The 15,140-nt window shown below is 31.7% G+C and overlaps 1 protein-coding gene across 2 annotated transcripts in view; it reads right to left on the bottom strand.

Annotated features, from left to right (window-relative positions):
* The window catches only part of mtd (TLD domain-containing protein mustard), a 510,063-nt gene that overhangs the window by 443,937 nt on the left and 50,986 nt on the right, over positions 1-15,140 (bottom strand). The window lies entirely within an intron of this gene.

The raw sequence follows: 15,140 nt of genomic DNA, 5'->3' as shown, positions 1-15,140 counted from the left end.
ATGTTAGTAATACAGACCAATAATGATAATAATTTCTTTAAAGAAATACTGCTCAACAAAGTACATTTTTATGGAACAATCTCAGCAGCAATTCGCTTTTTCAATTACTAGTCTGTATTTCCAGATTTTCTTGATTAAAGCATAGAGCCAACTTGGAAATGCTTTCCGCCAGATTCAATTTAGCTAAGAAGCTGTAATCTTCTCTTGAACTATTTTTTAGAACGTCTACATAATCATATGCAATGGGTTAAATGAAATAAAATATAATAAATAGAAAAAATCTAAATAGAAAGAACACTTCCTTTTATGTGCTTGGCTTTTTAGGTTGCTTTTTGATTTTCTAAGTGGTTCGCTGAAAAGACAGGAATACTCTTCTATATTTTAGATAAAACTTTATCAATTTATTTCTTTTGAAGTATTTGCATTTTTCCTGCCGCTGTTCAGTACAGCCGCTTCTCGAAACTTAGCCCAGGAATTTAAAGAGAATGTCACAAATAACAAACACAAATAATATAGAGAGGAAGTGCTCATCGTTAAATTTACGATCGAATGAAGGAGTATGCAACATGCATTAAAAATGTCAACAGCTTTCATAAGAAGAATAACAATATATTAAATATTGCATATTAAATATAGCATTGTTAAATATTGAGCATAATATAGTAAGATTTATACACTGAAAAGAGAGAATCTATAATTAAATCTCAATATCAAATAAAAGCGTCCATACTAATTTGGTGGAACAGCACTGGATCCTTTTCTAAAAACAGATTTTTTTCCAGCTAATTTTCCTCAATTTTGCAATCCTAACGCCCTTTTAATTCATCTTCATTTATCGTAAATTATGTTGGGGACCTTAACATATCAATGATTTCATTTTATCTCTGTAAACTCTCTAAGATTAGAGAATATAAAATTATCTTCTGATTAAAGAAGTACAAATAAGACAAATAGAAAATATGATAAGTAAACATTCACATTGTAGATAAATCAGTTTAAAGTTAGATTATGTAAATTCTGGTTGGATGTTAAGTGCCCTGCAAATATTGTGAAGCCTGCACTTGTACGCCAGAGCTATCTAGTTGTGATCCAACGTACCACACCACATCAATAAGACTAGCCTTTGGCTTTATATGAAAATGATTTTATTTCTTGCTGATTTTTTTAATGAACTTCACATTCGTTTTGAAAAGATAATTACTGTTGTGCGCCAATTTGTTTTTTAATTATATTAGTAAATTCTAAATGTTCGACATTTGTTGGGTCAGTGTGAATAATATTGGAGCTATTTGAAAGGAAATCATGAGTAACAAAAAATATGCAAAAATAAGTGATAAGTAATAAGTCCTACTGTTAATATATTTTTACAAAATTTGTTAATAAAAACGACTGGGAGGTATCTTTACAAAGTTGATTGAATCACTCTTTCAACATTTTAAAAGTTAAGTTCATTATTAGTTATTTTTTTTTTCTAAAAAAAAAAAGATACCTCTTTTATAATCATATTTTATTTTTTTTAAATATAAATCAAATTTTATTTAATTTTTTCTGACGATTACAGCCATCGTCTGTTTAATCCTTAGCTTAGAAGAAACATGGCCAAGAATCTGTTGGACATTCTCCTCCTTTGTAACCCTGCAAATAGATGCAATCTCGTCAACGTTAGAACGGCGTTGTAGAGTATAAGAAGGCGGTCAATTAGCACGAGTTGTTATTTCAAATCCAAGTCGCACTTTACTGAGCTGCAAGATGTCAAATTGTAGAACTAGCCAATGAAGTGATGTTAATTCTATCTTTCTTTTTGTTCCTTCTGTGATTACAATTAGGGGGTCTCTCACTACATATGAACACATAGGGATAAGAAACAAATTAGATTAAACTTAGAAATAAATTAAATAACGTTTTCAAAACTTTTTTAAATACTGAATGTCTTCTATTTTTACTTAAATTAAAGAAAGAGGCTTCCTAAAACCCTCCAGTTGTGGTATTATGTTAGGAAAATTACAGTCGTTAAAACTTTTATGAAATATTTTGTTCACCATACCAACTCTCTACTAAAAACCACTTTTTCTGATTCAGGGCACCTTCAAAATATTTCCTTTTAAAACTCAATTACGAAATTTGAGTATAGTAAAAAAAAAAGTCAAGGCACCAATTTAAATATTAAAGACAAAAAAAAGTAGATAGTTGAAGGAGAAGCAGATTGTTTACCGTGATTAGGTGGATGATAAAACAAAATTCATTAAACTAGGTAAGTGGATTTATCTTCTCTGGCAGGACGGCCTGGCTTATTGTCCGGTGACGGCAAGGAGTAATGTTGTTATACCTTATTCCATTATCGCCTTAACAGAGCCTGCAGGCTAAGAATCCACTGTAATTATGTACCATCTTATCTTGCAACCGTTCTTCATCTAAAATTTAATGAATCTACCAACAAAATAAATAGTTTTCTATAAGATTTAATAAACTTAGGCTAGTTCGCATTAAAAAAAAGAACATGTAGTAAACTCTCATAAAGAATTCATTTGGTGTTTTTCTGTATGATCATTTAGGACGAGTTTTTCATTTTGTTTAGAGTTAATAAGAGAGAGTGTTGTAAACGTGTTGCTATGTGCAGTTTTTTGTAGAGTTCCGTCTGTGTGTAGCAAATCTATTTAGGTATCAAATACTTCTCAACATGCTTGCGAACAGCTACTTCAAGACAGAGTCTTGTTTGTCTTTTCTGAGCATTTATGATAGGCTATTGTCTGAGTAAAGTTTTTTTCTTCTTCACTGGAGTCAACAAACAAACTTCACTCTCCATCTTCACTTGCTCTGTCGTTCTCCAGTTATTTTTACTCCCATCGAGGCTCGCCATCCTCACCATCAGACATACAGCAGTACAGATCTTCGTTTCCTTCGTCTTCCATGCACAGTCATAAATCAAAACTTCAACTTCGATAAGGAGCCAGCTTTGCAATGGCAACTCATCTCATACTATCTAAGGCTCACAATTGCAGCCATTTCATCGGCAAACTCCACAAGAGAACTAGGTTACAGAAATACTCGTACTTCCATTTTAAATAGTTCTTTATTTTAATTATTATAGGTAAAAATTAATTTTAAAGTAGGTACGCCCAACAATACTCAAACTTAAAACAGGATTGAGTAATAAAAAAATCAAACATTCATTGTAGAAAAAAATAATTTAATGGGAGGGATGCAATGCTAATAATTGACAGTAAATTCGGCTGCATTTTTTAACGCCAGACATTTCTAATTTTAAAAAGGATTACAATTGTAATCGTGCTTAAATATTACAATTCTTTGGTAAAAAATAAATAAATAAAAATGCTTATACATGTATGCTTTACTATACATCTATGTGTTACCAAAGAAGGAAAAGCTTAACAAGTCCAATTTCCGCGCTTAAAAACTTAATCCCAACCTTTAACCTGTCAGCTGCAGAAGGGCAAGATGTTTCGGACCGACCATTGGTGAGCGTGCGGTCTACAAGCCGCGGTTACCTCCAGCCACATCCGACAAGGCACAACAACTTCTCTTCGCCCCAAGAGTAATGTTCCCTGATTTATCATGTTAGAGGCTAGTCCCTAGTCCTTAACAGGAAACGTTTTTTGCTATTATCTATAATTATTTAAAATGTAATAAAGTTGTAGAAAATGAATTTGTGTAAAATTAATGGCACCCAGCTTTGTTTAAAGAAATTGTTACAACATATGCAAAGAAGACAAAAACAACTGGAAAGTCAATAGAAGAAACAGCATTTAAACTAGGACTTTTTACAGCGAATCTGCCTCTCTCAGATCTACATCTTCCAGTCTATCCAGCATTGTTCATCAATGTTATGAAGACTGAAGAGTAATCCATTAAGTTATGTGGAACGCTTGCTTCTCTCATTGGCTACTTCGTAGATCCAATTAGACCAATTACAGCAAAAAGATTATAACTGTTTGTGCTCGGTGAATTAACCAAAAAATGATTACAATTAGGCTGTGCGCTGTTTTTCTCTTCAAAATAGATAATTGCACATTTTTTTATTAATTTATATTTCAAAGAAATTTCATTATAGGCTTGGAGAATGGCTGTCTGTCTTAGTATTAAGACACTGTTCAAGTACTTTCTAGTTTAATTGTTCAATGTAATTAAATAAATAGAAATTAAGGAGTAGGTCACATCAACAAATAAGCTTAACGCTCTTTAAAACTAAACCAAATACTTTTACTAACTGCCACTCAAACCAACCTATTCACACACATACCCATTCTAGGATTGTTAAAACCTGTTGTATTGTACAAACATGATTCAGAAACCTTAATAGGCAATCTGCACCTAGTATAGGCTTGCTCAAGATTCCACTTAGTACTTGTCAAGTTAGCTAATCAAGTTCATCTATTTTGGGCGTTCCACATTTTTAAAGCAGTAATTTTCTCCATAAAAGAAAACTTTTTCATCAAATTCAACCATTAGTGCGACAAATAAAACTCTTTACTCAAACAAAACGGATAAATTTCAAAACTAAATTCATAATTTAAAATTCTTTGGAATAAGATTAAATTTGATTGATTAAATTTAATGATTTCATCGAGACTCTCAGAGATATTACACTACTTTAATGTTATTGTAGTCCATTTCTAAATAGATATAACCTTAAAAACTAACAGTATGAATCCCTTTCTGTGATAAATGTAATGCTAACTCAACTAATGTTCCGTAAATACTTTAATTTGAAGTAAATTCTAAATTTTTTTTTAAAAAAAAACCTATTTGAACAGTTCAAAGCGTGCTTATTTTATTTATTTCTAAAATATCTAAAAATATTGTTAGAAAACAAAAAATTAAATTATTGTTTTTATAGCTGAATACAGTTGCTCGCCGGCCCTGTTGGTCATGGTTTTTCCATAAAACAATAGACAAATTGTAATTTCCAAAAATTATATACGTTTTAGAAAGCTATTTTCTTTTGTAACTATTAATTCTACTGCCAACTATATTTTAGGATGGTTTTTTTATTACTATTAATTCCGCATACTACTCTCTGTCAAAAACAAGTCCAATTTTAAGTCTACTGTCGAATTCAAAGTATGCGTTAGAAAAATCTCTGATAGAGGGTTCTTTTATTCATTTTTTAAATGTCGGGCCCTAAATACTATGATGTAAATCAACTTTGATAATTATAATCGATATTCAATTATTAAGATAACATTATTGAGGCAAGTTCTCTTAAAAACCCTCAATATAATAAAACAATTCCAGTATAAAAGCACTAATAAATAATAAGTACCTATAGCGTTAATAAATATAGATCTTAAGACAAAATCTTGTATTGATTTTATCTACTATTACATATGACATTTTTCCTGAAAGATAAAATCAAATCAGCCACCATAACGATCCCAAATAAATTTTCAAAATTCTTATACTCTTAACGAAAAAAAAAATTAAAGGTTATATAATTAAAGAATTTGAGTAATATTGGATTTAACAGGTGCAGAAATATTTAAATGAGACATTTAGGAAAATATTTTGAAATACTACAGAAATTCCTTCATTTATAAAATAAATAAATAAATAACTAAGAATAATAATATTCTGAAAGAAGACCAGATACATCCGACAAATGGAATATATTTCGATTAGAGAACAAATAAATTAATACAAAAATAGAAGATAAATAAATGTATTATTTTTCAGATCATAGATAACAGATTAGTTCTCATGTTTTACATTTATCCTTTACATTTAACAAGTTTATTATGGTATTATAGTTCAATGTTTGGTATTATAAATTTATAACTTATCTTTTTTTTTTTAATTTTAATTTTCTTAATCTGATATCGATAGAATATAAAAAATAAATTTAATATAAAATGTTACATTTTTAAATGCATACAACTTGTGAAGGTTGCCTTCTTTGATAAGGTGATTAGTTCAAAGAGAGTACAGTGCCGTCAATTGTGACCATTGCTTCTAAGTAAAGCTTCCCAGCTTTACTGAAGCTACTTAGTTCACTTTAGACCATAGCAGAGGCTTGATGACAATTCTATGAGAAGAAGGAAATATGGAAAAATGGCTTTAATAAGTTCTTTCAGACGGTCAGAAAACTGAGGTAGAAAAAGGATTTTTTATCCGCTTATTTTTAAAAATCAAAGTGCAATATGAATTAAATACATTATTTTTTCTTTAAATAAATAACATCCAGCAGGCCCATCGTGTTGTAGACACCATCGCTTCTTCACTCGAGCGAAAACAGTACTGCGCTGGAGTATTCCTCGATGTTTCGCAAGCCTTTGACCGAGTCTGGCACGAAGGTCTACTGTGGAAACTAAAACGCATCCTTCCTAGCACTTATTACCTCATAATCAGCTCTTACTTCTCTGACAGATTCTTTCAAGTTCTTCAAGGCACTACTCACTCTTCCATCTATCCCGTCCTTGCTGGTGTGCCACAGGGAAGTGTCTTAGCTCCTCTTCTTTACACAATCTACACTGCCGACTTACCTTCTAACCTTAACACCTCTATTTACACCTTCGCTGACGACACTGCCATTCTCTCCACACACTCTGACCCTATCCTCGCAGTACGCTCACTACAGTCCCACCTTCACTCAATAGAACCTTGGTTAGAAAACTGGCGTATAAAAATTAACCCAACTAAATCTAAATACATAGTCTTCACACTCAAACGTCAAACTCCGCCACCTGTCTTCTTACATCACACACCTATCCCACCAGCCGACCATGTGCGGTACCTTGGAATGTACCTAGACAAGAGACTTACCTGGAACCCCCATACGAGACTTAAACGTACCGAACTAAACAAACGATACAAACTTCTAGCCAGGCTACTCGACAAACGCTCAAAACTCTCACTACAGAACAAACGACGACTCTATACAGCCCTTCTCACACCAATATGGACTTACGGACTCGAACTTTACGGTACAGCTAAAAAATCCAACCTCAATAGACTACAAACACTGCAATCCAAAATTCTCCGCCGCATACTAGACGCTCCATTCTATGTAAGCAACCACACTATACATACAGATCACCAAATTCCACTCATCTCCGAACTTGCCAAAATTCGATACAAAAATTTTCACCAAAAAACTCTCACTGCATCCCAACCCTTTAGCTGCAAACCTGTCTACAACTACGCTACCCTCCAATCCTCGAAGACGGCTGAGGCGCCGTTGGCCCCGTGACCAACTGGGTGACTAACGGCGGCCATCAATGGATGACCGTCATTCACGTCTGCCACGCTATTCACATACATTCATCGCATTTACCTATTGTACCTGTAGGTACAGGTGGAAATTTCATTAAAAGGATAATAATAAAAAAATAAATAAATAAATAACAGAAAAATATTATTTAATATATTTTTTCTTTCAATTTTGAGACCCAGTCTGTAAGGGTACCACATCTCTTCTTTTTTGCGTTCGACTGTCTGTGTGGACTCAAGGATATTTGACAGAACCGCTCTGTCAGATCGAGTTCGACAATTCCTAATACAATTAATTAAAGAGGGTTGTCGCTGATAGTTATGGCTGTTAGACTACTTTTCTAGCTACTAGCCAAAAGTCCAGCGTAAAATGTTTCAACGTTTCCTCATCTACCTCATCAAATCCTCTATTTTATTTACTTACACGCAATTCAGATTCTGCCTTTACTTTTTTATATGGTAATTAAGACTAGAGAGACTGCTTCTACTTTCAAACCTTTTCGTTCTTTCTGTTTTTACAGACCTAATTGGCGATCAGATGATTATGACTCAAGGTGAACTCAAGCTTTTGTCTATAATCAGAATATTACTTTTTTTGTAGTTAATTTTGAGAGTTTTTTGTTTTTATTTTGCAGTCCATTGCCTTAATTCAAGATTAATTTCACTGCAGAAGCAACCTCCTCGGATATTCCTACTAGTGCGACCACTAATACTGTCTATGACCATCGCTAATTAAGGAAGTAATAAAGGGGACAAAATGGATATATTAATCACATGTCGGCAGATACAGTAAAAGGTAAAAGTGTAAGTAATAATATTAAATAAAAATTATTGTTGACTGAGTCGAGAGAAATCTGGCTGATTCTTTTCAATTATAAAGAAGTAAAATGTAAAGGATAAAAAAAAGTCACCTAAATGAATAATGGATTCGTATCAGTAAAGGAGATCATTAAAAGACAAGCTATCTTTATTTCCTTTCAAATTTCGATAATCACCTTCGATATTACAGCCTTGAAAATTCATTTTAATCACTGAAAGGTAATATATCTTATTGAAAATATTTGGCCTAGTTTCTAAGTACATCGAAACAAGTCGCGACCATGTCAAAATTTTATCTTTGTAAGAATTCTTAAATCAGATTGAAAAGGAAAAAATGACAAAACATTTCAGTTAATTAATAAGAATTAAAATCTATCTGATCCAAGACGACTGTTTTAAATAAATTTTAATAAATTAAGAACATTTCAAATTTTAGTTTTATGATACATGTTTTATGCGTATTAAAACATCCAGTTTAGAAAACTTCATATTGATATTTCAGTTTTAGGAGTCAGCTGAAACTATTTACTGCTTTCTCAGCTTTCTCACAATCTGGATTCCACCGATATTACCTAACTGGAAGTGACTCTCGACCAAAAGTACATGTTTACTCCTTGCATAAGGGGCAGAATCAACAGGGCGGTCATCAGGCATAGTTTCATTTTTCCTACAGTGAATCTAAGCTATTCCGTGAGGATAAGTTGCTCTTTCACACTATAGAGGTCACCTAATCGTTGCATTCTGTTCTTCCGGGAGCTAGCTTGTCAATCTGAGATCTTTTTTTTTTGCAGGTGATACAGTCTTAATTTCTCAAATTGATAACATATTCTCCCGTGCGCCCTTATTACGAGCTTGCATACTGTTTCCAATCAATTACCGAAATCCGTACGTCACTTACGCCAAATTATCTTTTCCCCTTCATTTGAGTGAGGTGGTGTCACAAGGGCAATATTCTACCTATATTTTTAAGTTACGCTTGTGCCAACTTTTTGAGCCAATATATTGAGCCAAAATAGTGGCTTCTTAAACTTAAACTCTGGCCAAGTGGCGTAAACTTGATGGCTGTCTTGCGGGATTAACTCCTCTTAGGAGAGATACTTTCCAAGCCCTGTGTCATTAAAGGAGAGGAAAAGTTTAGGTACTACGCTGCCTGATTGTGTTTCAAATTGCTAGTTTGTAGTACGAGGCCTCTGGTACATGAAGACCAGTAAAATAAGCAATAATGAATGGCAGAAAAACCCCTAAATCTTGTAAAAAGTTTCTCTAGCTAGAGCTAATAAGGACTGCCTCAATAAGCCTTTCTTGGCTGCATATTCTGGGATGGATCAGGACCTTAATCCTATTGGCAACGAACGCATACAATTACCTAAGCCTAAGTCTTATTTCTTTCACAAAGAAAAGAGAAATCAGTAACTACTAAAAATAACATTAACCTCATGTTCTAGTTGCAGTTCAGGAATAAAATCATGGAGTAGTTTTGTAATGTGAGCCATTAAAACCAGAGAACTGGCAAGTTTCAATGTAATAGTATTGTTATGAAATAGCTCTGTCCCCAGTACTGGCTAGCCAATCTATTTAAATTTGCCATTTTAATTATTTCATTTTCTGTTCCTGAATGCACTTCAATGTTTATATAAAGTGGTTTAAATTTATGTATAAATGTATATTTGACATGCAGATAGATTTCCTTTGTATTATCCTTCTTATTTTTAATACTTTTTTAGTAATTAAATTCTTTTACAAGTAGAAAAAGAGATGCATTAAATGTATTTTTATGTTTATTTTAAATTATTATTAAACTTTTTGTCGTTATATTATTATTGTTCTTTTTATTATTATTTCCGTATCTCTAACTGGTTCATTGATCTGTTATTTCTAATTAATTGGAATCATTTTATTAACATTTGTTTCAATTCTCTCGCTAATAATTTTATTTGTGTTGCATTTATCATATTCTGAACTATTAGGTGAACATAATTCGAAGAATTCAAGTGAAGATTAAATTTTTATCTATGCTTTAAACAAAATTAAAGCTAACAAATAAATGTTGAAGTTGTAGGACTACTTATTAAGAGTAAGATTTAAAATAAAATTTATCTGTTTAAAATAACAGTGTTATTTGGAACATTCAACAATATGATAGCTATTATACTAATGGTGATGAAATAAAAGGTTAAAGTGGAGCGGAATAAAAATTATTGAATAAAGATTAAAGTTGCTTAAAAATTCATAAATACTATAACGACCACCATCAAGATTATAGCATTTCACCCAAGTGTGCTAATGATCTGTCATCATTAATTATTTAGTTTGATGACTTCAAAAGAAAGTTGGGCAAAAATATCTTCAAGAATGTTGAAGAAATTTGAGGATTGCAGGAGACTGGGCAAGTTCACTGCCATAATATCGCACCTATTCCTTCGTTACACTCGCCGAACTGTTAACTATACATTCACAACGAACAGAGAATTGAGCAACAACAACAAAAAGGAAGTAATAAATAACAATTTAATAGTGAATAGGTTAATTGTATGAAAAAAAAAAAAAAACCAGTTCAGACTTCAAGGTAGAAGGGTCTACTGTCTTGTTTCGAATAGCACTTCTAGGTTGAGGTTAACGTTTTTAAACATTGATTAACACAACTGCTTTGGACTTCTTAAATTAGTAACGACTTTGTACCTATCTAAATAGTATTTATTGTTCTGACCTTCACTTGAAGTAATTCGTTTAGAAGTAAAATGGCTACAGTAGTACACCAGCAGTTCGCCAATTATAACTTCATTTAAATTTCTTCATGATTGCTTTTCTATTAATGGGTGCTTTATATATATATGCAAGATACACGTGAAGCCACAAATGTTCTTCACCGTGTCACAGATTTTTACATGATGTCTCCAAGCTCATTCCTAGATAGCATATTGAAGGGAGTAATTACTCCTTTATTGAACTACTATGTTTAACATTAATTCTACTTTCGTTCCCTGTTTAACCAGATTTCATTTATAGCACCTTACTACAGCTAGTTGGTATTAGTTTATAAATTATAAATATGCGATGACATCAAAGTCCTGCCTAGTAAACATCCTGAACACATAAAAATCTAAACAAACATATCTTAGTGCCTCAGAAGATAAATTACTTCATTACAGTGGACTTCTTTGTTATTAATAATTTCTACTAAATAAATATTTACAGTTTAATTAGTAAATTCTTCAACGTAGACCTGTTGGCACAGGCATAATAATTAATTAAAAAGATAAATAAATCTATCTATATAAATATGTAATAAAATTCAAATATACATATATGTATAAAAAAAAAAGTTGTTTAATTTCTATTTCGTTTGCATTTTTTATTAATTCAATTTCCATTTTCTCCAAATATGATGCTGAGGAAGTGTTGTGTTAAATTTTGAAAACGAAATGGATTTCTAGATGGATTAATTTTGGATGGTAAGATGGTTTCCTAAAAAAGAAAGTTGTGAATTTAATTATTATATTGTTATTGGCTTAAAATTAGTTAGTGTGCCACCAAACTAAATAACAATACTATTCAATTAGCACAAAAGCTATGGTGTGATTTACTTATTGTGGTTCGTTTCAGTAAATAAGTTTTTTTTAAATCCGTAAACGAGGAGAAAAATCACTAATTTTTTATTTATTTTTATTTTTAACTTAATTTTGGTTTTAGTTCAAATTAAAATATTTGACTTATTAAATCTAATTTTAATTCAAAATAAGTCAAATAAGATGGTTGGATAAATTAAGTCACCTTTATAATCATTGGAGCATAAGAAACATTTTAAATTAATTGACCTCAAAGAACATAGAATAGAAGGAAAAAGAATGAACAACAATAGAATAGAAGTTTATTCAATAAAATGCCCACATTTTGATAGAATTTATGAAGCAGCAGTTAAATCTTTAAATTCCATTTTATATGAATTAATTAATAATTCAGAAATTCCGCATTAACATTTGAAGCTCTCTGCAACTTTGGTTTGGTCCTTTAACTGAAGCTGCAGGCTCACATTATCAATACTTGTCGACGGTGCCGAATCAAAAAGGGGCCGCGGCACTTTTTCAATCTCTAAACGAAAAAAATTAACAATTCCCTTCACACATCCAAATCTACCATTTCATTATATCTGTGGTAATGAGATTCTCATTAGACATTCTCATTGCGCGGCGGCGATGATTAGGCTTGTCGCGGACCAGGAATCTCTACACCCAAAACTTGCAGACGAAAGGTGTGGAATCCAATCCTGGCATCAAAAAACCAATATTAATAGGAGAAAATAAGGAATTTCTAGTAAAATTAGCAATGATTATACACTTTTTCCATTTTTTCTGAACTTCTGCTTCCAAAATAAGTCGATCCAATGTGTATGATCAAGCCCTGGCATCAGAATAGTGTTCTGGAAGTAGAAATAGAGGAATTTCTAGTAAAACTAGCAATGATTATACACTTTTTCCATTTTTTCTGAACTTCTGCTTCCAAAATAAGTCGATCCAATGTGTATGATCAAGCCCTGGCATGAGGATATTATTGCGGAAGTAGAAATAGAGGAATTTCTAGTAAAACTAGCAATGATTATACACTTTTTCCATTTTTTCTGAACTTCTGCTTCCAAAACTAGCCGACCCAATGTGTATGATCAAGCCTTGGCATAAATCTCTCTAACATCGATAAAATACAACAAAAATGTTTTATACGGAAGGCATTTCTACTTAAATCTATAAATTGTTAAAAAAATATAAATATTTATTTATATTAAATACTGAATTAAAGAGAAAAAAAGAGATTTATAACGTTATGTTAATAGGAAACATTCATGACATTAGTAAAACACGAAGCTGTGTAATTTAACATTCTCTGAACATATCGTGCTCAAATTTTATAACATAAGCTAATAATTCAAACAGATCGTCCTCATTTAAATCTTACTAAAGCTTGTTTTTATTCCTTTTCCCATTTAAAATGAAGCCATCTAACCGGATTATTGTCCATTCCTCATATTTAAGTGCTTGCTGTTGCTCTTACTTAAATACCAAATATATATGGCGGTTGTTTCAATAACTAAACTTTGTTAAAAAGAAAGAATTAGAGTTAACTCCCATTTTATTTATATGTTTATACAATATATTTCTTATATATTGCTTTCTTATTCATGTCTGAGGCGACGCAGAGTTAGGTTCGAAGCCTCAACAAGCTAAAGCCAGAGATGGCACTGATTAAAAATAAATTACTATTTAATCATAAATTTAAGTGGTAATTTTTTAAAAATTTTATTCAGAATTTAATCGGCAAAGTTAATCTTACTTTTAATCGTAAGACAATTAATTAGTGAACTAAATTTCAAATTTAATCGTTAATTAAATTGATTTAATCATTCACTATATGTCTTTTCAACTACTGGTTCAGACCACGTTTTGGCGAGGCCACCTTTCTCACTATCTCTAACAGTAACTTTTCGATTAATTTTTTCAAATTTGGGCTTCACAAGCATTACGATTCACTAAACCAAGATAGGTTCACCCTTACCCACAAATTTAACCGTGTTGGTGACTCACTAGACCTACATAAGACCATCTTATACTCTCATTTTAGGAGAGGTTAAGTAAGGTTTTCTAATCTTCCATTTTAGTTATTTTAAGGTTTTACTGCCTCCAAGTATTTGATTATTAAATTTCTAACCAAACTTCCAGGAAGTAAGTAAGAAACCAGGAGGTAACAAAAAGTCATGTGAGTGTTCAAACGAGATTATTTTCATAAGAAAGTAAAGTGAAACTGTCGAATATTGGCAAAAACTAATTGAAATCGATCTTAACTTAGTAAATTTTTTTTTTTAAATTGATCATGATATTTTTTTTGAATAATTTGTTAGCATTTTTTCTTAATATTTACGTAAGATTAATATTATTTCTAAAATAACAAAATATGTTATTAAAATATGAGAAAATAATAGAAGATTTAGAAAAATAAGTGAAAGGTATTGTTAATACGCTTTGGCCCAGCCCATAACTGGTTTTCATTGGAAGGGGCGTGACTACACTAGAGGTGGGCATGACCCGCCCACAGTTCTACAACCACTCTAAGTTGTGATTGGCCATTACTTTTAACGTAATTATTTCAATGAAATAAGTAATTTAAAAATTTTTCTTCAACATTTCTCCCATAGGTATTTGATAAACTTTCGAAATAAACAAGAAAAAAAAAATCCCTGCTGAAATACGATAAACGATATTTCTTTTGAAATAATACTTCATGTTTTCCACAATTATCGTTAACAGAAACCAAAAACTTGAGTATTTCTATTTTTTAATCGTGAAATAGATCAAAGAGAAATGGGCACATAGCAGACTTGTAAGCCGCCATTATATTGGCTGTAACCTTACTTTATACTCCAACCGGTGGAGAACTCTAGTGGCGATTTCTATAAACATAAATGCAGTTCTACACTCACACTTTACCATTATGACGACTCACTAGACTCATATAGGATCATCCTACACTCATATTTAGCTTATTTTTTACCGCATTACATACATGAAACCTATTTATGTATTAGTCTATTATTTTGTCAATCTATCTACTACACATCTCCATGTTAGTGAAGTAAGAAATTTGAAATACTACTTTTTCACCTTTGCTATTCCACTCTGGTGGAACCTCGTTTTGTAGGACGTTCCTGGTTTAGAAAGATCTCACGTAAGTCTATATTATTCAGTTAATTTGTGAGTAATTGTTTTAGTCATTTGCATACATGCAAAAAAGCTTACCTAAAATACTTGCATTGTCAACAAACATAGCAGCTCAGTATATTATGGGTGAATGTTGCAGCAGCTGTCTATTGCTTCAGCTATTGGCTGAGAGATACCTTGAAGAAACAGGCAGTTCACTGTCCACCAAATGAATTTCTCCTTAAATTTACTATATCAACATTTTGATAATGGAGGAGCATTCAGACATAAGGCTCTTTTGTTCGCTTTTACCTTAAAAACCGTGGACATCATTAAAGGAGGCAGATTTGCAAATAAAGCTTAAGAAAGCATTAAACAAAACACATAGAAATCTATGGCCATTGGCCAACCTTG

This window comes from Rhodnius prolixus, unplaced genomic scaffold (genome assembly GCF_049639745.1).
Source record: "Rhodnius prolixus isolate KJV_2025 unplaced genomic scaffold, Rpr scaffold_9, whole genome shotgun sequence".
Taxonomy (NCBI): domain Eukaryota; kingdom Metazoa; phylum Arthropoda; class Insecta; order Hemiptera; family Reduviidae; genus Rhodnius; species Rhodnius prolixus.
The sequence above is the reverse complement of the archived record's forward strand: the minus strand, read 5'-3'. Positions and strand labels throughout refer to the sequence as shown.